Source organism: Pteropus medius, unplaced genomic scaffold (genome assembly GCF_902729225.1).
Source record: "Pteropus medius unplaced genomic scaffold, Ma_sr-lr_union100, whole genome shotgun sequence".
In the NCBI taxonomy this organism is placed as follows: Eukaryota; Metazoa; Chordata; class Mammalia; order Chiroptera; family Pteropodidae; genus Pteropus; species Pteropus medius.
The window spans coordinates 178,973-191,084 of NW_024352949.1; the positions used below are offsets into that span (position 1 = coordinate 178,973).

General features: G+C 37.0%; 1 protein-coding gene across 13 annotated transcripts in view; it reads left to right on the forward strand.

Annotated features, from left to right (window-relative positions):
• Positions 1-12,112, forward strand: part of LOC120592711 (DNA repair-scaffolding protein-like) — a 318,688-nt gene that overhangs the window by 5,803 nt on the left and 300,773 nt on the right. The window lies entirely within an intron of this gene.

Genomic DNA, 12,112 nt, shown 5'->3' on the forward strand with positions numbered 1-12,112 from the left:
ATAGGGCTAGAAAATAAATAAGAGTGTTTACCAGCATTGACCAAGGACATGTAATAAAATATGAAGGGGGCTGTTCTCATTTTGGGATCTTTTTATGGTAGCCCTGTGGGTTGGTAATTGGTAAAGTGAGTTGATAGAAGGATATGGGTCTTAATGCTTGAAAGGTAACAATAAAAGAGTTGGCCATAGAGTGCAGGATGGCAGAAGAGACGTCACGATGAGAGGGGGGCCAGTGACTTTGACTAAGTAAGCAGAGTTGAGACTTAAAAGTCCCAGTGAATTCCTGGATACTCAGAGCCTATACTCAGAGTCCAGTAAAACACTCAACTGGTGGTACTTTTGTGTGGAAGGTCCACATGATAGTTATTAGGCATTTTTGTTAAAGTGAGATAATGCAGAATCAGTGGTTGGAATCTTTATTTCTGGAATTAGCCATACATGGCGGGGGGAGGGGTGGAAATCTTGACATGTTACATGCTCTCTGATTAGGGCAATATACCTAAGGTTTCTAAGGTGCAGTTCCTTTTTCTATAAAATAGGAATAAGACCTATCTTGCAGGCTTGGTATAAGGATTAAACAATAGAAGAGAATGTATAAAATGATGTGCCGAGCATCTAAGCACTCAGTGTTAATGATAATGAAAGCAGTTAATAATAAAACACTGTGATAATGAAAGATTTTTATGAGGAAGAAGCTGTGGTACATCCTCTACTACTTTGCCTCTGTATTTCCCTAGAATTATTTCTTTCGGCTTGTCGAAAAAATAGGAAGAGGGCTTAATTTTAAAGTTGTTTAGTGATTGTGAGAGATTCTGTCATAGTTAACTTGATAGGAGTACCTTATTGTTTCAGTTTTAGCTCTTGGTAATCCCATTAGATGAGTTACCAGTGGCTCTACCTCTCAACATTAGACAACTTAGTATTGACATCTTAGTCTAGAGATTGCCCTTTTCTTAAAATCTAAAGGAAAGAGAGCTAACGTTTATCATAGACTTTCTATGTGTAAAGTATTTCACATATATACCTCACTTAAGGGTAAAGCATTTTTTAAATAAAAATAATACGTGCTCATAGATAAGATAAAATAATATGAACAAGTTTCTCATGAAAACCAGCAATCCATTACCCTACCTCTTTTTGCACTAAGTCCTGTCCCTGAGAAGCAATTACTTTTTAAAACTGAGGTAATTATAGAATTACATACAGTTGCAAGGAATAATACAGAGAGATCTCATGTATTCTTTACCCAGTTTGCCCCAATAGTAACATTTTGCAAAAGTATAGTACAGTATGACCACCAGCATATTGATATGAATACAATTCACGATTTTATGCAAATTTCTTCAGGTGTATGTATTTAATTTATTTCTATACAGTTTTATCAGGTGTAGGTTTGTGTATCCACCACCACAGTCAGGTTACCCGAATGCTTTCATCAGCACAAGGCTCTCTTCAAATCACACTCACTCCCAATAACTCCCACTCCTAACTGCTGACAAAAACTAATTTGTTTATCATTAAAACAAATTTGTCATTTCACTGGTAAAGATGGCGGAGTAAGTAAATGCTGTGCTTGCCTCTTCTCAACCACATCAAAACTACTGAACAGCCATAATTGGGAGTCACCTGAAGTCTAGCTGAACAGAAGTCCTACAACTGGGGACAAGCAGAAGAGGTTACCTCGAGACTGCTAGGAGGAGGGGAGGTTCAGAATGGGCTGGTGCCATACCTGTGTGTGGTGACTGAGAATCAGGAGGGATATCTCAGCTGTGGAGATTCCCTCAGAGGAGTGAGGGGTTCTGGACCCAAACCGGGCTCCCTAGCCCAGGGTTCCATTGCTGGGAAGAGAAGTCCCCACAACTTTTGGCTGTGAAAACTAGCAGAGATTGTGGCTGAGTGAAATGGAGAGCAGCTGGAGTCACAGACATTCCTCTTAAGGATCCCGGGCACAGACTTACTTGCTGATGAGTTGCTCGAGCTCCAGCACTGGAGCAGCGGCTTGAAAGGCACTAGGGACATACGAGGAGGAACTGCAGTTGTTTGGCTTTAGGGCAAGGGCTGGAGGGGTGGCTTTCTCTCAGAAAAAAGTGCCAACAGCGTGCAGATGCAGGTAGCCACTATCTCTGAGTCTCCATCAACCAGGCTAACCGTGGTCACCCTGACATGGTTAGTCCTTGAGGCTCTGCCCTACCCAATGTGTAGGCCCACCCAAGTCGCCTCCACTGGCTTTTTCCATACAAACAGCCTGCGTTGGCACATGCTGTGGACTTTCCTAAAACCTCTCAAAGGTTCACAAAACATAAGCAACATCTGACCTCAGTGTGCCCCATACCTCTTGCTGAGCAGCCCCAAGCCTGGCACTAGTGGCAGCCTCACACTAGCCTCAGTTCATGACTTGGACTTCTCTAGCTACCTCTAAATCCAGTGTAGGTGGTGGCCATCTTCAGATTGCTTGATGTCCTTGGGCAGTGCACAGCCTCTGGCCGAACTTGGCCTGTGGTGGGGCCCCCTCCCAGGAGGTTCTGGCCTGCATTCCCAGTGTTTGGCTTCAGTGTGAGCTGAAGCACCACATGGCGCCATGTTCGAGACCAACACATCTAAAGAGTAGACTGGGCTGGCACCAGAGCCCTGATAAAGCGAATCCTGGTCAGTAGGGTCAGTCTTTGCACAACAGTTCCTCCACTGTAGTCATCAGCCAGTCCAAACAATCAGCCTGAGGGTTAGTGCCTCCCATTGAAGTGTACACAGCAACCAAAGCTCAGCAGGAGGGGACACAATCCATACTAGACACATACCTGGCTCAGGTGACCAGAGAGACTGCTCCACTGGGCCCCAGAGGACACCTACTACTAAGGCCACTCTATTTAAGACTGGTGTTGCAAGAAGTGACACCTGACAGAGGAAATTGGATGCTCAGACAACTTTGTTAGAGGAAGGAGAATTTAATGCCGGCAGAGAGCATGGGGCTTTCAACAGACCCAAAGCATGATCTCCCCTTGGTTTGATTTCTTACAGCTTATATACCCTTACAGTGTCCATGCAAGGGGTGTGTGATCCTTTGTCTGAGATTTCACATATCTCTCCTTACTCAGAGTGGGGAGGGGGAGCTTCGGGCAAGGGGGCTGCAGGGGAGGAGTTTCCAGACCACTGGTCTTACAGGTCGTTTGTCTTGCAACCTTGATGTTACCAGCACTGTTATAGAATTCTCTTACAAAGAGACGGGACATTGAGGCTGTAAGTAGGAAGTAACACTTACTAATGCCAGAACCTGCTCAGTGGATACCTATCCAAAGGCTGAGCCCCGATTGTAACATAACAAGCAATTTTATACAGTCTTGTTATTCCTACACAGCTACAGAGATGAAGAAGGACATTAGTTGGTTGGCAAGCCATGAATCAACAGATGTGAGCTGTAGAGTCCTCGAGGTGGGGGAGGTAGCTGTGGGAAAGCATGTTAGCTGGAGAGTCCTGGAAGGGGAGAAGAGGGCAGTTTTAACTGGCTCAGTTGGTCATTTTTGCAGGCCCTTTCCTTTGCATTTTTTCAGATGCCTCCTCTCCTCTCTCACTGTGACACATAGCCCTATCTAATACATAGAAACAAACAGGGAGGCAGCCAAAATGGGGAGACAAACATGTCCCAAATGAAAGAGTAGTACTAAGCTTAAGAAAAAGAACTCAGCGAAATGGAGACAATATAGAGTTCAAAGCACTGGTTGCTCAGTGAACTTAGGGGAAGAGTAAATGAAGTTAATGAGAGCTTTAAGAGATCTAGAACATAAAAGTGGAGATAGAAAACATCAAAAAGAACCAGTCACAATAAATGAAATGAGAATACCTTAGGAGGAATCGACAGTTAGATTAGATGAAGCAGAGGATCAAATCAGTCATTTGGAAGTTAAGGTAGCAGAACACGTACAATCAGAACAGCAACAAGAAAAAAAATTTTAAAAGATCATTTAAGAGATCTTTGGGACAACATCAAGTGTACCAACATTTGTATCATAGGGGTACCAGAAGGCAAAGAGCAAGAGCAAGGAATTGAAAAGCTATTTCAAGAAGTAATGACAGAAAAATTCCATAACCTGGCAAAGGAAATAGACATAGAACCCTAGGAAGTGCAAAGCCCCAAACAAGATGAACCTAAAGAGGCCAACACCAGGACACACATAATTAAGTGCCAAAGGTTAAAGACAGAGAATATTAAATGCAGCAAGAGAAAAGCGGTTACCTACAAGGGAGCTCCCATGTGACTTTCAGCTGATTTCTCAACAGAAACTTTGTAGGATAGAAGGGATTGGAATGAAAGATTCAAACTGATGAAAAGCAGAGACCTAAAACCAATATTACTCTACCTGGCAAAGCTATCATTTAGAATTGAAGGACAGATGAAGAACTTCCCAGAGACAAGAAAAAGCTAAAGGAGTACATCACCACCAAGCCAGTGTTATAGGAAATGGTGTGGGAATTCTTTAAGCAGAAAAAAGAAAAAAAATATGAATAATAAAAATATAATAACTACATATTTATTTACAATTACTTTGAATGTAAATGGATTAAATGCTTCAATCAAAAGACAATGGCTGAGTGGACAATAAAGCAAGACCCTTACATATGCTGCCTATGGGAGACTCAGTTCAGATGGAAAGACAAAGACTGAAAGTAAAGGGATGGAAAAAGTTGTTTCATGAAAATGGAAACAAAAAGCTAGGGTAGCAATACTTATATCAGACAAAATAGACTTTAAAACAAATGCTGTCACAAGAGTCAGAGGATGACCCAGTAATCCCACTTCTGGATATTTATCCAAAAAATCCCAAAAGTACTTCAAAGAGACATGAGAATCCATATGGCATTCATGTGGCATTTTTTACAATAATCAAGATACGGAAGCTACCTTAGTGTCTTTCATGGATGAATGGGAAAAGAAGAAGTGGTATACAATGGAATATTGTTCAGTCATAAAAAAGAATGAAATCTTGCCATCTGCAGCAACATGGATGGAGTTAGAGGGTATTGTGCTGTGTGGAGTAAGACAGAAAGACAAATGCCATATGGTTTCACTTACATGCAGAATCTAAAAAACAGCAACAACAAAAAAGTAAAACAAACAGATACAGCAAACATTCTGATGGCTGCCAGATGGGAGGAGGGTTGGGGGGATGGGTGGAAAAGGGGAAGAGATTAAGAAGTACATATTGGTAGTTAGAAAATAATTATGAGAATGTATAGCGTAAGGAATATAGTCTATAATGTAATAACTGGTATCAAATGGATACTAGATTTATTAGGGTGATCACTTTGTAAGTTATATAAATGTCTAAACACTATGTTGTACACCTGAAACTAATATATTTGTATGTCAACTATAATTAAAAAAAAGTATTTAAAAAATTGTCATTTCAAGCATGTGGTAGAGATAGAATCATAGTTTAGAACCTTTTTGGTCTTTTTTTTTTTTTTAACTAGTATTTGGCAGCCAGAATTAATTTTATTCTTAATAAGGCCTTTTTTTCACATGTTAACCACACTTCTTGCTCTCCTCTTTTTGTTCCCAATATAATTTTGTGTAGCTAATCTGATGTCTCTTTGTCAAGCAAGAGGATAATCTCAGCATCTTACAATTTATGTTTGTTTTTGAGAAGGAAAGAATATCTCCAAGGTAGCTGTGATTAGGTGCAGGCACCTAGCAGTCCGATGTCAAAAATATTAGAGGCATTAAAATCACAAGGGGCTCAGCCATACAACTTAAAAAAAAATCATTTTCCCCATTCCCCATCCCCCTCCCCTTTGGCAACCATCAGTTCTCTGTATCTATGGGCCTGTTTCTGTTTTGTTTTCCTTATTCATTTGTTTTGTTTTTAGATTACACAAATAAGTGAAATCATACGGTATTTATCTCTTTTTCTGACTTTATTTCACCTGGCATAATACCCTCTAGGTCTATCCATGTTATCACAAATGGCAAGATTTCATTTTTTATGGCTAACATTTTATTGTGTATATTTATCACAACTTCTTTATACATTTATCTATCAGTGTGCACCAGGGTTGCTTTCTTATTGGCTCTTGCACGTAATTCAGTGAACATAGGCGTACATATACTTTTTGAATTGATGTTTTTGTTTTCTTCAGATAAATACCCAGAAGTGGAATTGCTAGATTACGTGGCGGCTCTATTTATAAATTTTTGAAGACTTTCCATACTGTTTTCAGTACTATGTAGTATATAGTATACTAATTTACAATTTCACTGACAGTGTCTAAGGGTTCTTTTTTTCTCCATATCCTTGCTAACCCTTGTTATATGTTCATTTATTGATGACAGTCATTCTGACAAGTGTTAGGTGATATCTCATTGTGGTTTTAATTTGTATTTCTCTGATGATTAGTGATGCTGAGCATCTTTTCATATGTCTATTGGTGATCTCTACATCCTCTTTGTAGAAATGTCTGTCTATTCAGTTCCTCTGCCCATTTTTTAATTGAATTGTTTGGGTTTTTTTGGTGTTGAATTATATGAGTTCTTTTTACATTTTGGATAGTAACCCCTTATCAGATGTATCATTGGTGAATATCTTCAGTAGATTGTTTTTTGGTTTTGTTGATGGTTTTCTTTACTGCACAAAAACTTTTTAGTTTGATGTAGTCCCATTTGTTTATTCTTTTTGTAGTCTTAAACCAAGGAGACATATCCAAAAAGATATTGCTAAGAGTGATGTCAGAGTTTATTGCCTATGTTTTCTTCTAGGCATTTTATGGTTGCAGGTCTTACATTTAAATTTTCAATCCATTTTGAGTTTATTTTTGTATATGGTATAAAAGTGGCCCAATCTCATTTCGTTTGCATGTATCTGTCCAGTTTTCCCAACACCACTTATTGAACCAACTGTCTTAACCTCATTCTATATTCTTGCTTTCTTTCTCATAGATTTATTGACTATGTAAGTGAGGATTTATTTCTTGGCTCTTTTTTATTTCATTGATATACGTATCTTTTTATGCCGATACATACTGTTTCAATTATTATAGCTTTTTATTGTAGTTTGAAATCAGAGCACATGATACCTCTGACTTTACTCTTTCAAGATTTCTTTGGCAATTTCACACCTTTTGTAGTGCCATATAAATTTTAGGATTTTTGGTTCTAGTTCCAAGAAGAATGCCATTGGTATTTTAATAGGGCTTGCCTTGAATCTGTGTATTGCCTTAGGTAGCAAAGACATTTGAAAAATATTAATCCTTCCAATTCATGAGTATGGTATAGTCTTTCATTTGTTTCTGTCTTCTTCCTTTTATTTCTTCAATGTCACATCATTTTCAGAGGACAGGTTTTACACCCTAGGTTAAATTTACTTTGGTATTTCTTTTTGATGCACTTGTAAATGGGATTGTTTTCTTAATTTCTCCTTATGATTATTTGTTAGTGGGGTATAGAAACAACAAATTTTTGTATATTGTTTCTATATCCTATAACTTTACTGAATTCATTTATTAGTTCTAATAGTTTTAGTGTAGTTTTAGGGTTTCGTATATATAGTATTATATTATTTGAAAGTTTTAACAGTTATTCTTCTTTTCCAATTTGAGTGCCTTTTATTTCTTTTTCTTATCTGATTGCTGTACTAGGACTTCCAATACTGTGCTGAATCGAAGTGGCTCTAAGAACACTTGTTCCTGATCTTAGACAAAAAGCTTTCTGCTTTTTACCATTGAGTATGATATTAGCTGTGGGTTTGTCATATGTAGCCTTTATTGTTTTAAGATATGTTCCTTTATACCCACTTAGTTGAGAGTTTTTATCATAAAAGAATGTTGAATTTTGTCAAATGCTTTTTCAGCAACTATTGAAATGATCATATGGTTTTTATCCTTTATTTTGTGATATATCACATTGATGCATTTATGGGTATTGAAGTATCCTTGCATCCCTGGGGTAAATCCCACTTGATCTTGGTGTATAATCTTTTTAATATATTGTTGAATCTGGGCTGCTAATATTGTTGAGAATTTTGTCATATACATTCATTGAGGGTATTGGCCTTAATTTCCTGTTTTGTAATGTTTTGTTTGGATATCAGGGTAATGCTGGCTTCATAGAATGAGTTTGGAAGCATTCCTTCCTTTGGAATAGTTTAAGAAGGCCCGATATTCCTCTCTGAATGTTTGATAGAGCTCACCTGTGAAGCTGTCTGGTCCTGGACTTTTATTTGTTGGGAGTTTTTCTTTAATTTCATTGCTAGTAATCTATCTGTTTAGATTTTCTATTTTTTCCCGGTTCAGTCTTGGAAGGTTATATACTTCTAGAAAATTATCCTTTTTTTTTACGATGTCAAATTTTTGGCATATAATTGTAGCATTTTGTAATGATTCTTTACATTATTGTGGTGTTGGTTGTAATTTCTTTCATTTATGATTTTATTTATTTGGACTCTCTTTTTTTCCTGATGAATTTGGCTAAAGGTTTGCTGATTTGTTTTTTTTTTCCCCCCCAAAGAACAAGCTCTTAGTTTTTTCAATCTTTTCTACTGTTTTTTTTTTAATTTCTATTTTGTTTATTTTTACTCTGTTATTAACTATTTCCTTCTGTTTACTTTCGGTTTTTGTTGTCTTTTCTAGTTCCTCTAGGTGTAGAGTTATATTGTTCATTTGGGATTTTTCTTGTTTCTTGCAGTAGGCCTGTATAACCATGAACTTCTCCTTGGAACAGCTTTTGCTGCATCCCATGAATTTTGAAAAGTAGTGTTTTCATTTTCATTTTTCTCAAGATAGTTTTTGATTACCTCTTTGATTTCCTCTTTGATCCATTGATTGTTTAGTAGCATGTTGTTTAGTAGCATATTGTTTAGTCTCCACCTAGTTGTGTTTTATCCAGTTTTCTTCATGTAGTGGATTTCTAGTTTTATGTCACTGTGGTGAGAAAAGATATTTGGTGTGATGTTGACATAAAACATGCAAACATGTAAGAATTTTTATAAGATTTTATTTGAGCCAAACTAACAACAGTTGCTGAGAAGAAGCAAGAGCTCAAGTGCCTCTGCGAATGACAGTTTTATAGTTTTCTTTTTTGCATTTGAAATTAAGGAGGTAACATAAGGAAGAATACATGAAAGTAGTAGAAAGCAAAGGCAGAGATTGGATAAGTTAAAAAGTTATGTGCTCTCTTGAGGGGTCCCAAAAGGAGGTAATAGGTATGTTAACCTAGATGCACAGAAACAATGGACAGGGCTTGCTTAAGGGCAAAGATAAACTTTCTACTAAAAAAGTTATATGTCTGCGCATGAATACCCACCATGACCTTCCCAGTTAGGAATTTATGGTCAGATCACCCTATGACAATACTGTCCATAGAACCCCATTTTTGTCTATAATTTCAGTCTTCTTGAATTTATGGAGGCTTATTTTGTGGCCTAATATATGATCTACCCTGGAGAATGTTTCATGTGCACTTGAAAAAAAATCTCTGGTCTACAATTTTTGGATGAAATGTTTTGTCTATTAAAGCAATCTGGTTTATTTTATTTATTTAATCAATAAGCACTATTTTATTTTATTTTTATTATTTTATTCACTTGATATAATTTACATAACTTCCAGTTTTACATATTTGATCCCTTTTGCCTCATCTACCTCCCCGCTCTTCCTCACCCTTTGATAACCACTAGTCTATTGTCCATGTCTATGAGTCTCTGCTTGTTTGTCCTGTTTGTTTGTTGTAAAGAATCTGGTTTAATGTGACACTTAAAATCATTATTTCCTTATTAATTTTCTGTCTGAATGAACTATCCATTGATGTCAGAAAGTCATTGAAATCCCCTACTGTTGTATTACAGTGAATTTTTTCTTTTAGGTTCGTAAATAATTACTTTATATATTTAGGTGCTCCTATGTTGGGTGCATAGATATTTATAATTGTTATATCCTCTTGGATTGACCCCTTTATCATTATGTAATGTCCTTTTTTATTTCTTTTTACATTTTTTGTTTTAAATTCTATTTTATCTGAATACTTTCTCCACAATGTGCTTTTCATTTTTATTTGCATGGAATATGTTTTGTCATCTCTTCACTTTCAGTCTCCATGTGTCTTTTTCTGTGAACTGAGTTCTTATAAGCAGCAGCATATAGATGGGTCATGCTTTTTTTAAAAAATCCATTCACCCACCTTGTGTTTTCATTTGAGCATTTAATCCATTTACATTTAAAATAATTATCGATAAGTATGTACTCATTGCCATTTTGTTAACTGTCTTTGGTTGTTTTTATAGTTCTTTCTGTTCTTCTCTTTATCTTTTCCCTTGTGGTTTGCTGGTTTTCTTTAGTGTTATGTTTGGGTTCACTTCTCTTTATTCTTTGTGTATATTTTGTAGGTTTTTAGTTTGTGATACTATGAGGTTTATGTATATCATTGTATGTTTATAGCGGTCTTTAAAGCTGATAGGCATTTAAGGTAAAATAAAAGCACTACATTTTTATTCTCTCTTCCACGCTTTATGGCATTGATTTCTTGTTTTAGATATTTTTGTGCTGTGTATCTGCTGACCATTTATTGTCATTTGTGTTGAGTTTGAAACTTTTTTCTTTTGACCTTCATAGCAGCTTTTTAAATTTTTGCTGTATATATTAAATATTTGGCTTAACCTGTAAGATTTTCCCTTTTCTTATATTTTCTTATTTTTGATTATTGCCTTTCCTTTTCTGTTTAAAGAAGACCTTTTAACATTTCTTGTAAAGCTAGTTTAATGGAGAGGAAGTTTTTTACTTTTTGGGAAACTCTATCTTTTCTTCAATTGTAAATGATAACTTGCTAGGTAAACCTTTCTACATTGTAGGTTCCTTCTTTTCAGCTTTTAAAGATGTCCTGCCATTCCCTTCTGGTCTGTAAAGTTGCTGCTGAGAAATTAGTTGATAGCCTTATGGGGTTTCCTTTATATGTACACATTGATTTCTTTTTGCTTTCTTCAAAATTGTCTCTTTATTTTTAACTTTTGGCATTTTAACTATAGCATGTCTTGGTGTGGCTGTCTTTTGGTTCATCTTGTTTGGAATTGTTTGTGCTTCCTGCACCTGGATATTTGCTTCTTTTACCAGCTTAGGAAAGCTTTCAGCTATTATTTCTTTAAAGTTTCTGTTCCATCTCCTTCGGGGATGCCTGTAATGTGAATGTTTGAGCATTTCATGTCATCCCATAGTTCTCTTAAACTAGCCTTGTTTTTTTTAAAGTCTTTTTTTTTTGCTCTTCCAATTGGTTGATTTCCAGTATCCTGTCTTCCAGATTTCTGATTTGTTCTTCTGTCCTAGCTAAAATGCTGTTGATCCCTTCTAATGTATTTTTCATTTTAGTTATTGTATTCTTCAGGTCAGCTTGGTTTTTCATTATATTTTCTAACTCTTTGTTGAAGTTTTCCCTAAGTTCCTCTATTCTGCTCAAGTTTGGTAAGCATCCTTATGACCCTTTCTTTGCGTTATCAAGCAAATTACTTATCTTCATTTCCTAAGAGTTTCTTTTTTTGGAGGGAGGGCAGGGAATTCTTATTCCTTCACCTGAGAGATATTCAGTCTTTTCATTTTGTTTGACTTTTCTATATTCGTTTATATGAATTAGACAAATAACGTCTTTCCCAGTTTTGAAAAAGTGGCCTTACATAAAAGCAGATTCCATGTAGGCTGTGTGTGTCACGTGATTTCGGCATGTTGGTAGGGACCGAGTGGGTGCCTACAGTGTCCCAGACTCTGGCTTTCTGAGCTGGAGCAGTTCTAAGTAGGGAGCTGAGGTTTATGTGGTAATGCTCTGTTAATCCTGCTTGCTCCCTGTGTTCAAGCCAAAATGCCCTTGGGTGATGTTGTCTGGGATCTGGCTGCAGTGACATTACAGGTATGCCAGAGCACCTGCCCACCCTATGGAGGTGGAGGAGGACTTATATAATGATGCTAACCTGCACCTCTAACCTCAGAGAATTCCCGCAGTCCCCGGAGAGTTCTCATAGGCTCCCCAGCTTTCTGTGTACAACTTCTCATTTGTTCTACAGAAAGCGGTCTTGTATAGAAATGACCTTTGTGTAGGCATTGCGCACTGGGTTTTGGCAAGCTGATTGGAGCTAGGCGGGTGCTTACG